Raw genomic sequence first — 15,632 nt, forward strand, 5'->3', positions numbered from 1 at the left:
GTGGTGATTAGTGGTTCTCGCTCTCAATGGGGCGTGTGGTGAGTTGTGTGTGGATCGTGGGGAGTAGCATGAGCCTCCACATGCTGTGAGTCTCCGCGGTGTCATGCACAACGAGTCACGTGATCAGATGCGCGGATTGACGGTCTCAGAAGCTGAGGCGAGTGAGTAACCACGCCACCACGAGGACCTAGTAAGTATTTTCAGAGGCAGCCTTTCGCCCCATTGCGAAGTGTAAACTGTTATAAAGCTACTCAGTAAAATAGTCTATTCTAGATCTAATATACCAACTGTAACTATTGCATTAAATTATTTGATGCAAAAATGTCAAATAACTTCCCCTTATGACAACTAGCCCCGGTCTCCCCTATTCCATATGCCTGAAATATGCTTTTTTGTAATGCATACAAGTATCAAACAAACCCCTATGACACCAGCTGTTGTTTATGTCCTGACACCTGATCTGTCCTTTGGGAATACAGTGCTAATTAAACAGAAGCACCAGGATTTCTCCCATCTTGGAAATTCTCCTAAAAATCGATAAACAATAATAAATTCTATGGTTAAGCTTTTAACTGGCTTATCGATGTAAATGATAAACCTCACTGCACACACACACACACACACACACACACACACACACATATTGTCTACGGTCTTCGGGACATTTGTTAGCGTGACTGACAGGTGAGCACACATGAGAGTATTTATAGGACACATTTGTCAAAGCTCACATTAATCATTGGGGCTGTTATGGTCTGTCTGCTGGTACCCTTACGCTAATGTTTCAGCCGCATGTTACTCTGATGCGAACTGGTGGAGAAATTCAAAGAGTTTTAAAAAATCTCAATTCCATTTTAATGCAAGAACACGAATTTAGCAGAAAATGCCTTGTTGATACTTAAACCCCTTCTGGTGCATTTGTGGATCGCAGTTTTTCACAGCCAAATTTAAAAGGTCACCGTTCCTACATACTGTGGACTGCTTGCAAATAAATTGGTCTAATTTTGTCAGGAATCCCCCCAAATAAAAATAAAGACTCATATTATTCATAATTAATATTGTATGTGTTAATAATCTTATGATACACAAAGTTAAAAAAATTATAAAAATAAAATAAATAAATTATATATATATATATGTGTTGCTCATACAGCTGAAGTTTAACTTACTGCCCCCTGGAGTAAACAGGTGGTACTACAAGCTTGCATTTCTCAGGAATCTTCCTTACTACGGTCCGGGGGCATTGCGATTAATTGCGTTATCACACTGAATTTAACAGGTTAAATCGACAGCCCTATATATATATATATATATACACTCACCTAAAGGATTATTAGGAACACCTGTTCAATTTCTCATTAATGCAATTATCTAATCAACCAATCACATGGCAGTTGCTTCAATGCATTTAGGGGTGTGGTCCTGGTCAAGACAATCTCCTGAACTCCAAACTGAATGTCAGAATGGGAAAGAAAGGTGATTTAAGCAATTTTGAGCATGGCATGGTTGTTGGTGCCAGACGGGCCGGTCTGAGTATTTCACAATCTGCTCAGTTACTGGGATTTTCACGCACAACCATTTCTAGGGTTTACAAAGAATGGTGTGAAAAGGAAAAACATCCAGTATGCGGCAGTCCTGTGGGCTGAAAATGCCTTGTTGATGCTAGAGGTCAGAGGAGAATGGGCCGACTGATTCAAGCTGATAGAAGAGCAACTTTGCCTGAAATAACCACTCGTTACAACCGAGGTATGCAGCAAAGCATTTGTGAAGCCACAACACGCACAACCTTGAGGCGGATGGGCTACAACAGCAGAAGACCCCACCGGGTACCACTCATCTCCACTACAAATAGGAAAAAGAGGCTACAATTATCAAGAGCTCACCAAAATTGGACAGTTGAAGACTGGAAAAATGTTGCCTGGTCTGATGAGTCTCGATTTCTGTTGAGACATTCAGATGGTAGAGTCAGAATTTGGCGTAAACAGAATGAGAACATGGATCCATCATGCCTTGTTACCACTGTGCAGGCTGGTGGTGGTGGTGTAATGGTGTGGGGGATGTTTTCTTGGCACACTTTAGGCCCCTTAGTGCCAATTGGGCATCGTTTAAATGCCACGGCCTACCTGAGCATTGTTTCTGACCATGTCCATCCCTTTATGGCCACCATGTACCCATCCTCTGATGGCTACTTCCAGCAGGATAATGCACCATGTCACAAAGCTCAAATCATTTCAAATTGGTTTCTTGAACATGACAATGAGTTCACTGTACTAAAATGGCCCCCACAGTCACCAGATCTCAACCCAATGGAGCATCTTTGGGATGTAGTGGAACGGGAGCTTCGTGCCCTGGATGTGCATCCCACAAATCTCCATCAACTGCAAGATGCTATCCTATCAATATGGGCCAACATTTCTAAAGAATGCTTTCAGCACCTTGTTGAATCAATGCCACGTAGAATTAAGGAAGTTCTGAAGGCGAAAGGGGGTCAAACACAGTATTAGTATGTGTTCCTAATAATCCTTTAGGTGAGTGTGTATATATATATATATATTGTTTGTTTGTTGTTGTCCTAACTTTGTAAACATGTCATTCTGGTTCTCTATTACATTCCATCCCAATATACAGATGTGAAATGTAGGGGGCGCTCTAACACATTTTACCCCTCACAGATGTGCTCGTCCATAGACATTCAGTCTATTGTTCAGTTCAAGCAACACCCTCATTATTTCATTGAATATCTCAGCCTCTGAGTGGACTACAAGCTCAATTTAAGTGTTATTAGAAAGCTGAGATCCTCCCAACATTTCATAATTAATGGTCAAAATCATATTTTTCTGAGGATTTGTTTTGCATGCTATTCCTGCTGGAGGGGATATTTTTTCCTGGACATCTAAGATATAACATTGGATTATTCACACAAGCCTAAGGTAAAAGCAGATATAAATTTATAGTTTAGATATTTCGGGCTTACTGCAGAAGTTATTGGAGCATAAAAGAGACGTTTGTATTTAATGACTCACAGAAATCATATTTCACTTTGTGATTCTTCTTGAACTGTGGTATTAGTGCAAACAAAAGTATCTATACAGTCACATTCCTGAGAATGAGAGCTTTCATTTGATATATGACTCGTCCATTTTGGTGTGAAGGAATTTTATTTCATATAAATATTTCTACCCCATAAACTCCAGGGGGCGCTAATTTTTAACACGAATGTTTTGAGGCCTTATTTTGTCATTTTATGTAACATAAATGCAGAAGTGATGGATATCTCTGAAAAGTTCAGATTCTAAGCTTTCAAATGACACCTCATATGCCTTATGTACACGGAGACTTTAACGTTTTTCGCGTAAACGTTTTTCGCAATATAGCGCCCCCTCTTTTGGACCCGCTGGCGGCATACTTTTGGCATAATTTGTGTATTTAATGAGGAAGAAAAATAAAACAAGACGATGTTATCCACTGGTCTCTGTGATATAGGGCTGGTTATCGAAACATATTTCCCAATTTTATTAAATTATTAATAAAATAAATTAACAACAGGGCCTAAACTGTTCAGTTCAATTGCTATTTATTAAACGGGTATAATGAATATCTGGATTATTCAAATGAAGACTGCGATTATCGAAAAATCTCTATTTTTAACCAGCTCTAAAATAACGGATGTTAGAAGGGGGGTAGAAAATTTGATGACGAGGGTTTGATAACATCAGATGAAAAGTAAATGCGAAAGTTGAGGCGAAGCAAATTTTGACATGTTGAATTGAAAGATTACAAAAACAGAATATTTTGGAATATCTTGCACAAATGGGGCACTATGGTGCAAAATTACTGGAGGGTTTAAAAGCTGAAATGTGACGCTCATATTTTTGTCAAAACATATATTTTTGAGTGTTATATTTTGGTGTAAATACATTTAATGGTGGATCTAGTCATGCGTCACATTTTTAATGGAGGTGTTTTTCAATGTGCCAGCCAGTTGGGGCATTACAAATGTTAACAAAATGCACTGTGACATTAGGATCATTGAGAACATAACCATATAGCTTTTGAAACGGTTCGTTTGACAGGTATATTTGCTTTCAGTGGACACAGAGTTTGTCCACATGCGGCTCGGGCAGCGATTCAAATGCGAGTTTGCAGGAAATGTGCCCTTTGGGGGTGGAGTTTTACCGGCATTGCTTCTAGCATATTCACCTGGGTCAGCCCGCGTGCATTAAAAGAACGCTAAACAACTTTTTGGTCCGTAGCCAACGGTAACGTGCCAAGACTTGTAGTACAACTGTAATTACTGTGTGTGTGTTTTTTGTGTGTGTGTGTGTGTGTGTGTGTGTGTGTGTTTGCATAAAGCTGGTGAGCTGAAGTTAACGTAAGTGCGTATGGGTGCTCCATATAACTGAAGCTAATTAAGATCTATTTTAAGTCTGGAAGTAAATAAATGCATAAACTGGAAAATGTGAGCGGTGCTCACTTCAATGCATATTTTGTTATTTTGATAATCAAGTGTTCAAAATGTAGCTGAGGCACGCTAACAAATATTTGAGCCTATTTTTGAATATTTATGCATTTCAAATTCATAACACTATTACATCAAATTGAACTGTGTCATTTTTAAATGACAACAAATTTTGACTTTTGGCCGATTTCTCTTCTCAGTCCGGCCCTGCTCTCAGACACACTAAAGTGACATTTTCCTCTTTAAAAAAACTAAAACAAAACACTGCATTACCGTATAACTGCCGCTTGAAAATGGATTCGTGTGGATGTAGCCTAAGAAAACATTTTACACTCAATCTTGGCCATTTAACCGGGTATCATTGTAAGGGGGTCAAGATGGGCAAGGAGGAGGCGAGAACCGGCTTGTCAATATAAATAATAATTTCATTTAACTCAAAACAAAAGCACAAACATAAACACACACACACACACACACACAACGGACATGCCCGTAATTCTCTCTCTCTTGGACCGTCGTCACCGGCCGCCTTTATCCCTCGCGCGCCACATCAGGCCGATTGGGTCCGGGCGCGCAACATTCTAGCCCAGCCCCGCCCCCCTCCACTCCACACTACACCTGGCATTCCCTCAGGCCGGGGTGCCACCGGCATGACCTACACCCCCCTTTCTCTGGGGAGGGGTGTGCTTTGCGCCCCGTTAGGTCATCCCCGCCTTACTGGGAGGAGACAGGAGGGGAAAACAACAACGACAACAAAAAAAATAAGCGAGGGAAAAGGCCAACACGGTGCAACAGAGAGAGAGAGAGAGAGAGAGAGAGAGGAGAGAGAGAAGCAGTCACCGGTTCTCTGATGTAGCGTCGCGTGGTCCTTGAACACTCCGCCACACTCTCCGGCGGATGACAGCCGCTCCTCTCCGGGCGAACCGGAGTCAAACCTCCGACCCCCAGCGGACAGAACGCCCCTCCGCTTTTCTGGCGGCACATGGGGACATTCCTCCGCCCCTGGCAGTGGCCCTACCGCTCCAGGCGATCGGGGAGTTACTTCCCTCCTCAACTCGCGGACGGCGGTCTTCCCTCTACCCCTCCGCGTTTCTGGGGGACGGCAGGGCACTCCTCCGCCCCTGGCAGCGGCTCCATCGCTCCAGGAGATCGGGGAATCCAGTCCCCACTCGCCTCGCGGTCGGCGGCCGTTCCCTGCGTCCGGGCGGTCGGGCTACTCCGTCACCCGGCAGATGGCAGCGGCGCTCCCCTGGGTGGACGGTAGTGTCGAGGACTCTGCGATTGGCATCCCCCCTCCTTCCCGGGTTTTGGAACCAATTAAGATGGGCAAGGAGGAGGCGAGAACCGGCTTGTCAATATAAATAATAATTTAATTAAACTCAAAACAAAAGCACAAACATAAACACACACATGACGGACATGCCCTTAATTCTCTCTCTCTTGAACCGTCGTCACCGGCCGCCTTTATCCCATCGCGCCCCCCCCCTCCGCTCCACAATCATCTTTTAGTTATCGTTAGCGGCAAAATGTAATATGGTCGATTTCTAGTTGCTATCTGGGCGAAAGAGCCCACTAGATATGGTCTCTACATATGGCTTGTGTCCCTTATTTAATGTAGGTCTATGGGATTCGTTTTAACGTCCACTATGCTGAAAATCATACATACGATTGCTTAGAAAATGAACGCACCTCTCCTAAACAATCCACACGATTTAATGTTTGCAGCACACACAATACAGGATGAGTTATGTTCCTAAAAGTATTACTTTACCCAAACGATGTGCCATAATAGTAGTAATGCATGAAGATCTCGCACTAATGAAACTCCCAATGCCGCATGACATTTAAAAATGGGTTTGCACCAAACGCACACATTGTAATCAAATATGAACAGGATTTTTTGTTGTTGTGTTATTTTCACTTTTTTAATGTGGGCAGCAGCTGTTGCTTCCATACTCGTTGGAAACATGACACAGGCCGGACGCCAGCGGTCTTTCCCCAGCAGAGCGCTGTTAGTAGGGGCTGTTCATTAAAATCAGACACACACAAACAGACGTTTTTCCTGCAGCCGCTGAGTGAAATCATGCAGGGTGGGGTGATTTGGTTTGTGTTGGCATGAAAGAGGAACGAGAAACAGTCCAGGCTGCCCGTGGTGGGAGTAACCGCGTGGCAGCAGCTGAAATTTATTATGCACTTATGATTTGTAGTTTTTTTGCAGTTTTGTGGTCATTTATCATAAATGTACATTTCATTTTTGTAGTAGTTTTTGTGGTCGGCTTTCACAAATGTTTGTTCAAGATTATAAGTGGTTAAGGATTTATGATTCAGTTACGTTATGTGGAATCAACTTTAATTCAACAGTGTAAAAAAGGTGTAAATCCCAGATTAATGCTGGCTCTATGAGTCTTTAAAGGGCAATTAAAGGAACGTTCGGGGTTCAGTACAAGTTATGCTCCATCGACAACATTTGTGGCATTATGTTGATGACCGAAGAAAATCATTTTGACTTTTATAAAAGCAAAAAGCACGTTTAGAGTAACAAACTCACAATGACACTAGAGCATTTAAACGTTCAAATGGAAATCTCTTTTTTTGTTAAAGCATTTATTAATTACAGTGTACAAACTTTGTCATGTAAAGTTGTCAAAATCATATTTTTGGGGGTGGAAATTCTTGGAAAGTTGGAAAAACTTCTAGTTATTGGTCATCAGCGTTATTTCTGTGTTTTGATATTTCAAGTTAACAGGTTTTCCGGCATTGCATGTTCATGTTTGTCTTGCTATTATGAAATAGCCTGTTGGGTAACGAGTGTAATCGACGTGATAATGTGCCACAAACGCAGTCGTTAAGTTTGATAATGAGGTGCATTAAAAACAATCTTGGTAAATTCATTATCATCCCTTAAAGTTTGAGCGTTTGCTTTGGTATGTGTGTTCCACCCATAGATAAATATATGATGTTCCTTATAGCTCACAGTGTTGTAATACAGTCAGAGCACTGTTTCTTTTCATATTGGCCTTGAGACATAAGGCCTTGGGAGAAATTTGACATTCACTCTCCAAAAACTGGGTGGAAGTCCAAAAGACTGCGTCTGACAGACATACTCCCTTCTTCGGCCTGCTCTGTCCCTATCTATGCACCCTTCCCAACTTCGCCGGAGGGAGAAAAGCTAGAATTCCGGAGCCTTAGCCAGATCTCCGTTGGCCGGTGTGACGTTTGGGCCATTCCTCAACGACTGAGCTTACACACGTTGAAATAGACAGTTGCTCTCCTTTCTTAACCAGCTCTCTCTCTGTCTATCCATGTTTCTGTTTGTCTGGATCATTGTTGGCAACAGGATGCAGGATTTAGGATCAAACGAGACTTCCTGCTCTTTACTTTTGACCAATCAGGTGCAGGGATATCCATAGTGACCAACTATTTTTTAGGAGGTAAATCTAGGTAATTCTAGGTGATAATAAATTAATGTGTGTAAATTCCCTATAAACATGGGAAATTTGAGGCTGACTATCCAGGAGTTTTTTTCGGCTTGATACAGAACTAACACTTCTGTTAATTGGCTAAACTGGCACGAAATCTGTTGATGCCAATCATTTTAAATTTGACTTACGTTGGCTGATTAATCATCTTGGCCATATTGGTCTGCTGCTACTAGAGTATGATCAAACTGGCCAAAAAATTAACAGGTCAGAAAACGAACACCTTGGCTAATCGCTCGTTTTTGGTGAGTTTATCGGCAACAGCATTTTTTTTTATTTGAATTGGCTTGGCCAATTTATTGGTCTAGAAATATGATCTAATTGGCCAAAAATGAACTGTTTAATCTGTTTGTCCAATCACCCAATTTTTGGTCAATTTGGATGCCCCCTGGCTGCCTCCCTAGGGAGGTGTTTCAGGCACGTCCAGCTGGGAGGAGGCCTCGGGGAAGACCCAGGATTAGGTGGAGAGATTACATCTCCACACTGACCTGGGAACGCCTCGGGGTCCCCCAGTCAGAGCTGGTTAATGTGGCTCGGGATTGGGAAGTTTGGGGCCCCCTGCTGGAGCAGCTGCCCCCGCGACCCGACTTCGGATAAGCGGTTGAAGATAGATGGATGGATGGATGGATTGAGATTATCGTCAAAGACTCATAATTTCAATCTCAAATTGGCCAATCAATTGGCTTGTCCAATATATTGATCTAAAACTACTAGAATATTATAAAATAAGCCTAGAAATCAACTGATTAATCTGTTTTCCAATCATGACTGGAAACCTCATTATCACATTGGCCAGAAATGGGCAAATGTATCAGTTTGTCCAATATATTGGTCTGAAACTACTAGAATATGATCAAATTGACCAAAAATTAACCAATTAATCTGTTTGTCCAGTCACCCAATATTTGGTCAATTTGAGATTATTGTCAAAGGCTGATAATCTCAATCTCAAAGTGGCCAATTAATCAACCTAGCCAATATTTTGGTCTGAAACTACTAGAATATGATCTAGTTGGTAAAAATTGGACTGATTAATCTGTTTGCCCAATCACCCAATATTTGGTTAATTTGAGATTATCGTCAATGACTGATATCTCAATCTCAAATTGGCCAATCAATAGGCTTGTCCAGTATATTGATCTCAAACTACTAGAATATGATCAAATTGACCAAAAATGAACTAATTAATCTGTTTGTCCAATCACCCCAATTTACATTTATGCATTTGGCAGATGCTTTTATCCAAAGCGACTTACAGAGCACTTATTACAGGGATATACCAATATTTGGTCAATTTGAGATTATCGTCAAAGGCTGATAATCTCAATCTCAAATTGGCCAATTAATCGACATTGCCAATATTTTGCTCTAAAGCTAATAGAATATTATATAATTAGCCTAAAAATCAACTGAGTAATCTGTTTTCCAGTCATGACTTGAAACCTCATTATCACATTGGCCAGAAATTGGCAAATTTATCAGTTTGTCCAAATTAATAAATGGGCGGCCGAAATGGGCTTCCTCAGAAGGGTGGCGGACTTCTCCCTTAGAGATAGGGTGAGGAGCTCAGTCATCCGTGAGGAGCTCGGAGTAGAGCCGCTGCTCCTTTGCGTCGAAAGGAGTCAGTTGAGGTGGTTTGGGCATCTGGTAAGGATGCCCCCTGGCCGCCTCCCTAGGGAGGTGTTTCAGGCACGTCCAGCTGGGAGGAGGCCTCGGGGAAGACCCAGGACTAGGTGGAGAGATTACATCTCCACACTGGCCTGGGAATGCCTCGGGGTCCCCCAGTCAGAGCTGGTTAATGTGGCTCGGGATAGGGAAGTTTGGGGCCCCCTGCTGGAGCAGCTGCCCCCACGACCCGACTTCGGATAAGCGGTTGAAGATGGATGGATGGATGGATGGATGGATCAGTTTGTCCAAAATATTGGTCTGAAACTACTAGAATATGATCAAATTGACCAAAAATGAACCAATTAATTAATTAATTAATTAATTTGACCAATTGTCACACATTATACATACATTTCTGCATATACATGGTGAAATTATTTATTTTTCACATATCCCAGCTAAGCTGGGGTCAGAGTGCAGGGTCAGCCATGATACGGCGCCCCTGGAGCAGATAGGTTCAAGGGCCTTGCTCAAGGGCCCAACAGTGGTGTCTTGGTGGTGTTGGGGCTTGAACCCACGACCTTCTGATCAGTAACCCAGAGCCTTAACCGCTGAGCCACCACTGCCCCTAATTAATCTGTTTGTCCAATCACCCAATATTGGGTTAATTTGAGATTATTGGCAACAACTGATTATCTCAAAAATAGGCCAATTATCGGTCTGTAACTTCTAGAATATTATCAATTTTGCCAAATATTGGCTGATCAATCGGCTTGACCAATTTTTCACTCTATCACTGCTAAACTCAAATAGATGTCATTTGTTGTGTTGGCGACAAGCGTCTGTTAAATGACTTTTTGTTATATACATTTAATACAAAAGCCTTAGATTAGAGACAAGCCAATCATATACAACATATCAGATAAACCAACACTTCAACTAAATGCTCATTTGTCAGATTCAGTACAGGATCAGTGCTCAATCTCGCACCTGAGAGCCGTTTGGCAACACTCGTATGAGGAATGTAAATCAGGAACACAGTGCTGGGCAAACTCTCATATTTCATTTCCAGCCAAAAATGCCATCCCTCCCTATGTTTATGGATTCACATGTTTTTGGAGCATATAATAAAAGCCTATTACGAATTGCGCCTGATGCATGGCATGCATTAGCACTTGCAACTATGTGTTAATGCTTGATAAACAAAAAGCAACAACGCTATATCCAAACGCATAGACTTATTTAAACGGTACGGTCAATACGCTTTTCTTATTTTGGGACCAAACATTTAGTTGAGGATTTTAAAAGAGTTCCCGACTGTTCTGCTTTGATCTAGTCCATTATTGGCTTAGTGTGAATTGATCTTCCTCCAGCGCAGTAAAACACATGTGAGACTCAGGGTGCCAGAAACTGTCCGTCCTCTTCTCAGAGTGGGGAAGGGGAGATTTGGCCTCCTAGAGTTTCTGAAAACTCTTAAGCACAAGAAAAATTGTGCTGAAAGTCCGTATGTAAAATTATTTATTTACCTTTTACACAATTTTGTAACTGAAGAGTTCAAATATAGTCACGTAAGGTCGTCAAAACACCTTTACAACCACTATCCGTCCCATAACCCACCCTTTCTCTACGACCCTTATCCTTCTGTGATCATTTCTTTCTTCTCTTGTCTTGTTTTTTTCATCCCTCCCCGCTGTGTTGTTGGCTGACCTTGTCAGCTTTGATGAAGTGTGGGTGATCAATACAGGGTTAGCCCGGAGCGCTTTGATTACGTCTTCATCCAGTTACAGTGCCCTCTCCTTGGAAGCCTCTTTCCTTTGAAGTTCAGCTGCATGTTGTTATTTCAGAAGGGTGTCTTTACTCCAAACCGCATGGCCTTGCAGCTGAGGCGCATAACCATGTGGTGCTCGGTTAGATCTGGAACATTGTTCTGGGCTCATGGACCTTATTTTTGTAGTTTTGGCATTCAAGTATCTTATCTGTCTGTCTATCTATATGTGTCTGTCTGTCTGTCTGTCTGTCTATCTATATGTGTCTGTCACTCTTATCTATCTATCTATCTATCTATCTATCTATCTATCTATCTATCTATCTATCTAACTGTCTGTCTATCTGTCTGTCTGTCTGTCTGTCTATATGTGTCTGTCACTCTTATCTGTCTATCTATATCTGTCTGTCTGTCTATATGTGTCTGTCACTCTTATCTATCTATCTATCTATCTATCTATCTGTCTATCTGTCTGTCTGTCTGTCTATATGTGTCTGTCACTCTTATCTATCTATCCATCTATCTATCTATCTGTCTGTCTGTCTGTCTATATGTGTCTGTCACTCTTATCTATCTATCTATCTATCTATCTATCTATCTGTCTATCTGTCTGTCTGTCTGTCTATATGTGTCTGTCACTCTTATCTATCTATCTATCCATCCATCTGTGTGTGTCTGTCACTTTTATTTATCTATCTGTCAATCATCTATCTGTCTGTCTGTCTGTCTGTCTGTCTATATGTGTCTGTCACTCTTATCTGTCTATCTATATCTGTCTGTCACTCTTATCTATCTATCTGTCTGTCTGTCTATGTGTCTGTCACTCTTATCTATCTATCCATCTATCTATCTATCTGTCTGTCTGTCTGTCTGTCTGTCTATCATCCATCTGTGTGTTTGTCACTTTTATTTATCTATCTGTCACTCATCTTTCTGTCTGTCTGTCTGTCTATCTATCATCCATCAGTGTCTGTGTCACATTTATTCATCTATCTGTCTGTCTATCTATCATTCTGTCTGTCTGTCTGTCTATCTATCATCTATCCATCTGTGTGTCTGTCACTCATCTATCTATCTATCTGTCTGCCACTCATCTATCTATCTATCTATCTGTCTGTGTGTCTGTCACTCATGTATCTATCTGTCTGTCTGTCTATCTATCTATCTATCTATCTATCTATCTATCTATCTATCTATCTATCTATCTATCTATCTATCTATTTATCTCTCTGCCACTCATCTATCTATCTATCTATCTATCTGTCTGTGTGTCTGTCACTCATGTATCTATCTGTCTGTCTGTCTATCTATCTATCTATCTATCTGTCTGCCACTCATCTATCTATCTATCTATCTATCTATCTATCTATCTATCTGTCTGCCACTCATCCATCTATCTATCTATCTATCTATCTATCTATCTATCTATCTATCTATCTGTCTGTGTGTCACTCATGTATCTATCTGTCTGTCTGTCTGTCTGTCTGTCTATCTATCATCCATCAGTGTCTGTGTCACATTTATTCATCTATCTGTCTGTCTATCTATCATTCTGTCTGTCTGTCTGTCTATCTATCATCTATCCATCTGTGTGTCTGTCACTCATCTATCTATCTATCTATCTATCTATCTATCTATCTATCTATCTATCTATCTATCTGTCTGCCACTCATCTATCTATCTATCTGTCTGTGTGTCTGTCACTCATGTATTTGTCTGTCTGTCTATCTATCTATCTATCTATCTATCTATCTATCTATCTATCTGTCTGTGTGTCTGTCACTCATCTATCTATCTATCTGTCTGTGTGTCTGTCACTCATCTATCTATCTATCTGTCTGTCTGTCTATCTATCTGTCTGTCTGTCTGTCTGTCTGTCTGTCTGTCTGTCATCTATCTAGCTGTATGTCTGTCTATCATCTATCCATCTGTGTGTGTGTCTGTCACTCTTATTTAACTGTCTATCTGTCTATCTATCTGCCACTCATCTATCTAGCTATCTGTCTGTCTGTCTGTCTGTCATCCATCAGTGTGTGTGTCTGTCAATCTTATTTAATTCAATTCAATGAGCTTTATTGGCATGACAAAGACAATTTGTATTGCCAAAAGGTTGCATTGGGAAAACAGTCTGTCCTCGCGGGGCGGCCATGTCTGTCTGCGGCGGGACATCTCTATAGCCAGACTGTGCTCGCTGAGTCTGTACATCGTCAGTGCTTTTCTTCATTTTCTGTCACCGTGTACTCTCGATTTAGTGCCGAATAACATTCCAATTTGTGTTGATTTTTAATGGTGTTTGCCCAATGCATGAGGTATTTTTCCTTTTCTTTGTGTATAATTTGGTTAGGCCGAATGTTTGTGAGTGTGCCGTTATCCCGAGACTGGACGATCTCCTCAGGTGTGACCTCAGTCAGTCTCAGGACAAGCTGGCATAGGGGACTCTTCACTGAGCTCAGCTCTTGGTATTTTAGGGCTTTATAATGGTATGTGTTGGGGTCACTTGTTTTTAGGTGCTTCCAGAACTTAATGGCTCTTTTTTGAACGTTCAAAAAGAGAGGGTATTGGCCTAATTCTGCCCTGCATCCATTATTTGGGGCTTTTCTTTGGACATAAAAGATTATTTTACCAAATTCTAGATGCAGAGTTTCAATGGGATGTTTTTCCCAATTTAAATAGTCAAATTTTACAGGTGGACCCCACACTTCACTGACATATAATGCAATTGGTTCCATGACTGATTTGACTATTTTGAGCCAGATCCTAATTGGAATATCAATTTTAATGGATTTTTTAATGGCATAAAAAGCTCTATCTATCTGTCTGTCTGTCTGTGGAACAAACCAAACCCAGAGTTTTTCATTTGAAACAGATAAACAGCAGGCAGCAGCTCAGAGAGATTCGAGGTAGAGATTTGTTTGCTTCGAATATCATCGTTTGACACCCGCGTCCATCTACTCCGCGAGGCGACAACGCTCCTCCGCCCTTGTCCCGCCGTTGCTTCTAATGAGAGCGTTCTGATTGGTCGAGCGGTCGCTGACGTCAGTACGCCGTCGCTCTCGTTTGATTAATGAAAGCATCTCGGAGATGGCGTGCCTGAATGCGCTCCGTTGTTCTCATGAAATGCGTGAAATAACTCGCTCTTTTCTAAAGGATGTGTTTCACTTTGATTGTGAGATGTTGCCGCGAGACTGAAGTTTAAAAGCAGATTTCATGTCTGTTTGCGGAGTTTTGGACGCGTTTGTTTAGTTGTTTGTTGAGTCCGGGGGAAGTAAATAATGCGGTGTGGAGAGACCGTTGGTCTCAACTTTGAGCGGATTTTTCGGTTGAACTGATAATGTGACCGATCGAGACGACTTAAGAACATTATTACAAGTTTCATCAAGGACTCGTTTAAATCTGGACTCGGGCTGGTTTTATGAGTTTATAAAGAATGGGAAACTGGGATCTGTCTTAAACGGTGTAAGTCAATGTTTCTTTGTTATCATGTAACTATTATGATTTGAAGAAATATCATGTCTCAGGAATGGCTTAGTTATGATATTATTTTGATAGATCATAAATTAATTATTATCTGTCTGTCTGTCTCTCTCTTTTCTGTCTGTCTGTCTCTCTTTTCTGTCTGTCTGTCTCTCTTTTCTGTCTGTCTGTCTCTCTCTCTTTTCTGTCTATTGTCTGTCTGTCTCTCTTTTCTATTTATCTGTCTGTCACTCTTTTCTATTTATCTGTCTGTCTCTCTTTTCTATTTATCTGTCTGTCACTCTTTTCTATTTATCTGTCTGTCACTCTTTTCTATTTATCTGTCTGTCTCTCTTTTCTATTTATCTGTCTGTCTCTCTTTTCTATTTATCTGTCTGTCACTCTTTTCTATTTATCTGTCTGTCACTCTTTTCTATTTATCTGTCTGTCTGTCTGTCTCTCTTTTCTGTTTATCTGTCTGTCTCTCTTTTCTGTTTATCTGTCTGTCTCTCTTTTCTGTTTATCTGTCTGTCTCTCTTTTCTATTTATCTGTCTGTCACTCTTTTCTATTTATCTGTCTGTCTGTCTCTCTTTTCTATTTATCTGTCTGTCTCTCTTTTCTATTTGTCTGTCTCACTTTTCTATCTATCGTCTGTCTGTCACTTCTATTTGTCTGTCTGTCTGTCTGTCTCACTTTTCTATTTGTCTGTCTGTCTGTCTTTTCTATTTATCTGTCTGTCTCTTTTCTGTCTGTCTGTCTCTCTTTTCTATTTGTCTGTCTTTCACTCTTTTCTATTTGTCTGTCTCTTTTCTGTCTATCGTCTGTCTGTCTCTCTTTTCTGTCTGTCACACTTTTCTATCTATCGTC

General features: G+C 41.0%; 1 protein-coding gene across 3 annotated transcripts in view; it reads left to right on the plus strand.

Annotated features, from left to right (window-relative positions):
* The window catches only part of LOC127622140 (protein dispatched homolog 1-like), a 94,172-nt gene that overhangs the window by 49,220 nt on the left and 29,320 nt on the right, over nt 1-15,632 (plus strand). The window contains exon 1 of one of the 3 annotated variants that reach the window (XM_052096095.1): nt 14,383-14,767. The exons of the other annotated variants lie outside the window; for them this stretch is intronic. The gene's annotated coding sequence lies outside the window, so the exon portion shown is untranslated. Of the gene's footprint in view, nt 1-14,382; nt 14,768-15,632 lie in introns of those variants that run through there. 3 annotated transcript variants of the gene reach the window in all.

The sequence above is a fragment of the Xyrauchen texanus genome, chromosome 28 (assembly GCF_025860055.1).
Source record: "Xyrauchen texanus isolate HMW12.3.18 chromosome 28, RBS_HiC_50CHRs, whole genome shotgun sequence".
NCBI classification, from domain to species: domain Eukaryota; kingdom Metazoa; phylum Chordata; class Actinopteri; order Cypriniformes; family Catostomidae; genus Xyrauchen; species Xyrauchen texanus.